We start from the raw sequence: 6,000 nt of genomic DNA, 5'->3' as shown, positions 1-6,000 counted from the left end.
CTTTTGAAGCTAAGAAATACATTTTTCAACATTGTCCAGTCTGTTTCTTTGCAGGAAGATAATTTCACCTACAAGCAGCTGTATAAATGCATCTGATTGTACATACAGTATGGGGTGGCATCAAGGTATTCTTTCTGACTTTCTGACTTCATAAGGATCATAGCAATCATTTCCATCTTTTCTTGGTTATACAACGTAGACCTGGAGGCTTTTGCCTATGGTTTCAGTACAATCTACTGCTGTTCTCTTGTTTTGACCTCAGTATGACTTTTGTTGGATTGCTGCCGGCTTATAGCCTTTTGACAGTTTTTTTTGTATCATATTCTGCAGTGCCAGCTCTGACCCACAGCCTTTTTACTGACATTGTATGGAATCTGCCTGCCCTGACCCTGCTTTTTCAACTGGCTACTTTATCTTACTCTTGGGTGCTAGTGTTGTGGTAAGGTGCAGGAGACCAAAGCCCATCTATGGCCAGTGTTAGAGGACTTGATATAAAATTGCATTGATTAATTAACACACAGATCATCATTATATTCTATATAAGCTTTATACGTGCCAAGAGAGAGTAAAGTAAAAGATTAGTAACATCTCCCATCTAATAATAACCATTTCGTGGCAGCAAAAGTCCCATTTCAGGAAAGGAACATGGGACAATTGTCAGCGTTTTCACTTCCCTCACCCGCTCTCTTTCAATTAAATGACTTCCCCATGGCTACGCAACAACTTATATGAATAAAATGTAGTCATTGTTCTGACTGAAACATGCAGTTTTTACCAGTTATGGATGAGAGTTTATTAATAATAAATTATTATATTTAAATGCATAAACAGCGGGGCAAATTTATCAAAGGTTGAAGTGAAAATTCAAATTAAAAAATGAAAAGAATTTTAAAAATTCGAATTCCGTGCTAATTTTTGTGTATCTCGACTAGGGAATAGTCCAAATTCAATTCGAACTTAAAGAAAATGTGAATATCAAAATGTATCATGTACTGTCTTTTTCGACCATTCACCATCTAAAACCTAGCAATGTTTTAGCCTATGGGGGACCTTCTAGAACCTATTTGGAGTTAATTGGTGGACTTTAAAAAATAGAATTTTTTTTTGGGAATAACCTTGATTCAAATTTGATTGAATGCGATATTACTTTGATTTGTACGATTCGAATTTGGACAAATTCAAACGAATACGGACTATTCATCCGCAAAATCTTTTTTAAAATGAATTTTAGTTGATTTTTTTAAATTAAAATTTTGAAGTTTTTTAAATTCGAAATTCGAGCCTTGATAAATCTGCCCAACTCTTTTTTTGTTGCTGGTCTTTTAACATGATATAGTGTGGTATTTTAAGGGAAAGAAGCCTGAAACTTTTGCATTCGAATGCATCTTCTTCATGATTCTGTTATATGATTTACCATGTGCATCAGCCCTATGTAAAAAAAAAACTAACTCCTTTTTTTTTATTCAATTGAATATCTCTTACTTCTCATCACTGGCACCTCTTCTGTTTGGGACTACTTTTCATATACAGAGGCCAAAATAAGCAGGGGCAGAGCAAAAGGTGGAACATTAGGAGGTTGGTGAAGCCAGATCTTGAGGCTCAGTAATGTTCAGTATATACAAAGTATATTGTATCTAATTTCCAAGCTGCATACTTTCCTTGAAAATTCACACTTAGATCCTTCTCCTCTATAGCGTCAGCCATTGATGGACCATAAATATTCTGTCCATGAGAGATGCTTTATTTTGCATTAAGAAGCATTACATTGTAGCGCTTGTCACTTGCCTCTTCCTTTAGTTTGGTGAAATGATTTGATTTCCAGCCCTGGAAAGCCCATTCTAATGTTAGAGTATGTAAAACATGGATGTATGTATATTTTATTTATATAGCACTACCTGAGAACAAAGCACTATACAGCAGAACAATCAATTGGTAGAAAAACCATTACTATAATAAATACAAATAAAGTACAGTAAGTACAGTTACAATAAAGAAAATGAAGAGCTTAGTGCCATGGAGACAAGAGGGTGGAGGTTCCTGTCCTGTAGAGCTTACAATCTAAATTGCACACAAATAGAGGGAAATTAAGTGCTGCAGGTTTATAATCATAGGGGATATCTGCATAGATACTGATTAATGAAACAAAACAATCTTATTCTATGTACTACACACACACACACTGTATATATACATACAGTAAATGTAAGTGTACTGGTACATACAATTTTTTTTAGGGTACAAGAAGGCTTTGTTTTTTAGTTTTAGCAACACCATATCTTTCTCTCCTATATTTCTCTTCCGGCCGTTCTCAGCTCATTTCCTCTCCCTTACTGCTTGTTTTCATCTGTCCAGTTCTTTCTCTCTCACTATGGAGGCGGTGATGGTATGGGCTGACATATGGTCCTGCTCTGTAACCACTGGGCTTCCCTCTGGTGCATCATTAGCATGCTCGGCTAGGCTCACAGACTTGCATCACTGACACAGGAGATCCCAAGGCAAAACAGCCCAGTCTGCCAGAACTGAGCACCTTTTAACAGAACACAACTTCAGGTCACAGGTAGGACTTGCGTCTTTATGCATTGCTCTAGAATGAATGTTATTTTAAGGCAGGGAACCTACACAGAGCCAGCACTGATATTACCTTGTCATGCTAACGTGAGCAGAATTTCTCTTTCCTTGTGTCTGGTTCTGTTCCTGTGCTTTGGGTAACAAATTCTAGAAAATAACGAACAATGGCAGCAAGGGGATTCATGCATATGCAAATCCTTTTATGAATAGTATATGTCAGAGGCTCTGCTACAGTTTCTGTATCTTGCCCCTTGTACAGCAGATACTTTTAAGGTGACCTTTTGATCATATGAATACAGAGGCACTGTGCTTTTGGCTGAGGAGAATGCACTATGGGTTAAATAAAGGTGCATTTATGGGCATGATTGATCTCAGTATATACAGTATATATATATATATATATATATATATATATATATATATATATATATATATATATTAGGTTGTATTTCTTAATTATTTTTATATGGAAACTTTTTAACTACTCGCTGGTGTTTAAAAGTTAGAAAGGTTTAAATTGTGCAGTTAGCAGAAATAACTGACTGAATAACATTTAGTGCAATTTTGCCCCAGGTACAGCAAAATGCCACCCTTGGGCATCCCACTCCCAGGCAGGCAAGATAGTCTCTAGTCCCTGGTAGGGTGCTGATCACAGTGGGTCCTAACCATCTATTTATATGGGCTCCAAGATTTCTGATGACCCAGCTGCTGCTCTGTTATAAAGATGCTCTGCTAAAGGATAACACTGTAGGTTGTTGTAGTGAAAAGGGGAGGAGGATGGAAAGCATTGGCAGGTCGGAACTGGATTTTCACATTTATATGTATAACTTTATTTGTAAAGCGCTGCTAATGAGACGCATCTCTGTACAATGCTTAGAAGTACAATATATATACACGGAGAAGACAAATCACACAATAAATATACACAGAATTCATATCAGGACAAAGAGCTTAAAAGCTATGTGTAAGAGACATAGTGGGAGGAAGGAGGTCTCTGCCCAGTAGACCTCACAGTCGAAGTGTTGCTTTGACTAGCATCAGGCATACAGTGGTATTGATAGGCACCCCATGTCTGGGCCCTATAACATTGGACTGAGGGGCCCACGGCCCACCGGGCCGCAGCCTCAGGCGCCCCCCACACCGTCCCCCATGCACCCCAGCCACAAAGTCTAATCTACCACCAAACCACCTCCCCCGCACACAGCTCGTGCATACCTTTTGCTGTCGCAAATGGGGTCCGGGAGGTAAGGAGGAAGTGCAGGGATTGGGTCGGGGACGGGGCCCAAAAGAGCCAGGGCCCACCGGGTTTTTTCCCGGTGTCCCATCAGCCCAGTCCAACCCTGGGGCCTTATGTTTTTTTGGTTTGTTCAAAAGCAATTGTAGCACGCTGTAACCACATAAGCCTAAAATCAAACCACTCAAGCTTTAGCTGAACTACAACACTTACTGGTGAATAATGGGAGTTGGAGTTCAGAAACAGCCTAAAAGCCTAGTTCCTGAACTATAATACATTTATGGTACTGTTTGTGGGAATGATTAATATGGTGCTGTGTGCTCTGTTAATAATTACTAATATAAATAGATTGCATATTAATTACAAGCAAATCAGTGCATTTATTTGAATGACAGGATTGCTGTGATCTATATTTATTTTGTTAAGTATAGATTTTAAATGCGGTGGACAGATAGTTTTATGATCTGTATGGGCAGTTGGTAAAATGCACAGTCTGCCTCCTATCACCCTTAGGCCCTATTATTTTGGCTGTGTGTGTAGTGAGTTAGTTGGAACTGATTTGTAGGAACTACAGGCAGGAAAAGCTCAGCAGTATATGTATGGAAAAATGCAATCATGACGCAGAAATGATGGAACAACGATCTGAGCCCAGTCCAAACATTTTTTTCAGCCCACTACCCACAAAATCGTTGGTCACTCACAATGCATGATATTTGTTGTTATCCAATATTTTAAGTGAGTCAAACCTAATCCTCCCAGAGGAAGCAGAGAATGCAGACCCGAGCCCTCCTCACAGGGTCTGCCTCTCTATAGTTACACCACTGGGAAACAATGAGTCTATAGGAGTCATTACTATTAGAAAGGCAGTGTGCAATGTGCAAGCAATAGATACAAACTGACATTTTTTGTACTTTGCACATCGCCTCCCTGGGTTAAGGATTTGCCACGAAAGGAGCAGAGAGACCAGCCCCATGTATACAGTGCTGCCTACATTCAGAATCACGGTATTCATGAAGAGTGGACAAAGGCCGTCTCTCGATCGGGTTTTGATAAATGACAGCTTATCATTCAGATGCAGAGTTGGCAGACTCAGGCCACAATGGGGCCCTGCACAAGTGTTCTGTGTATGAGCAATAGAGAGTCTGCTCTTGTACTTCTGCCCAGGTCTTAATAAATAACCCCTGGTGCCTTTTTTAGACCGAAATTGGTGCCTAATGCCATAAAAAATGAGATCATCACAATGTGTCCCAATCCACAGCTTTTGATCTGTGGGTCTCTGTGAAACTGCTGATTGCCCTCATTCAACCCAGTCTGCTTTTCTCCCAAAACCCAAAGAGCTCAGGTTGAAAAAAATCAACCTTTTGTTATTATTTTTAGAATGTCATTTTCGAATGTTTGTGAAGATTCTCATTCATCAAGGTCAAGGTATATCTGTAGAAATAAGTCAAATCAACTGGACTTTGCTGCGTTTTAATTTTTCTTGAAGACGTTTCACAAGTCATGCAACTGGCTTCCTCAATTCAGAATAACTTGTAAATAAACATGTTTGAATGTTTATTTTTGTGACTGTAAGAGAAAATATATATTTTTGTCCCTATGAATAATTTTAATTTACAAGTCCATGCACTGTATGTCTGATCCCTGCATACGGGATTCACATAAAGGGATTAAGAATTCATCAATGTCTGCCACTATCAGTAATGAAATCAGTAATTGTTGTTAAAACATTTATTTACAAATTTAAGAGGCATTTGTTGGTTACACATTGACCATAGTCTATAATGAATTTGTTTACCCTGAAATTGAAACAGGTATATGGAATAAGTCATCCAGAACTGCATTGGGCAAGTTTGACTTTCAGCGAATGCATTTGTTCTGCGCATTAAATCTTAAACCAAGCGGGTGACACCATGAACCATCTGACTGCAAATAGGAAACATGGCTGGCGTGTAACCTGAGTGATCTGGATAAAAACAAATAAGAAGTAGTCTATATTTAGTTGATGGCTGTGCTCCGGAGGCATAATCCTCTTTCACTGAATTATCTAGCCTACAGATTACAATGTTTAAACTCCTCCCATCTCTGGAACAAGAGCTAGTTGTATGCCAGCTGTTCAAATAGAACACAGGAGGAATAAAGCAAATGTAAAAGGCCATTTCAATAACTACCTGGGGCTATTTGCTCTATTAGTTAAACAC

The 6,000-nt window shown here is 38.8% G+C and overlaps 1 protein-coding gene across 1 annotated transcript in view; it reads left to right on the top strand.

Annotated features, from left to right (window-relative positions):
• The first annotated feature begins 2,380 nt into the window (after window positions 1-2,380).
• LOC108712833 (synaptic vesicle glycoprotein 2B) overlaps window positions 2,381-6,000 on the top strand; it is a 46,802-nt gene continuing 43,182 nt past the window's right edge. Inside the window, exon 1 of the mRNA XM_018255308.2 lies at window positions 2,381-2,557. The gene's annotated coding sequence lies outside the window, so the exon portion shown is untranslated. The remainder of the gene's footprint in view (window positions 2,558-6,000) is intronic.

Source organism: Xenopus laevis, chromosome 3S, assembly GCF_017654675.1.
Source record: "Xenopus laevis strain J_2021 chromosome 3S, Xenopus_laevis_v10.1, whole genome shotgun sequence".
Lineage (NCBI taxonomy): Eukaryota > Metazoa > Chordata > Amphibia > Anura > Pipidae > Xenopus > Xenopus laevis.
Note: the sequence above shows the minus strand (reverse complement) of the source record. Positions and strands in the feature narration are given on the sequence as shown.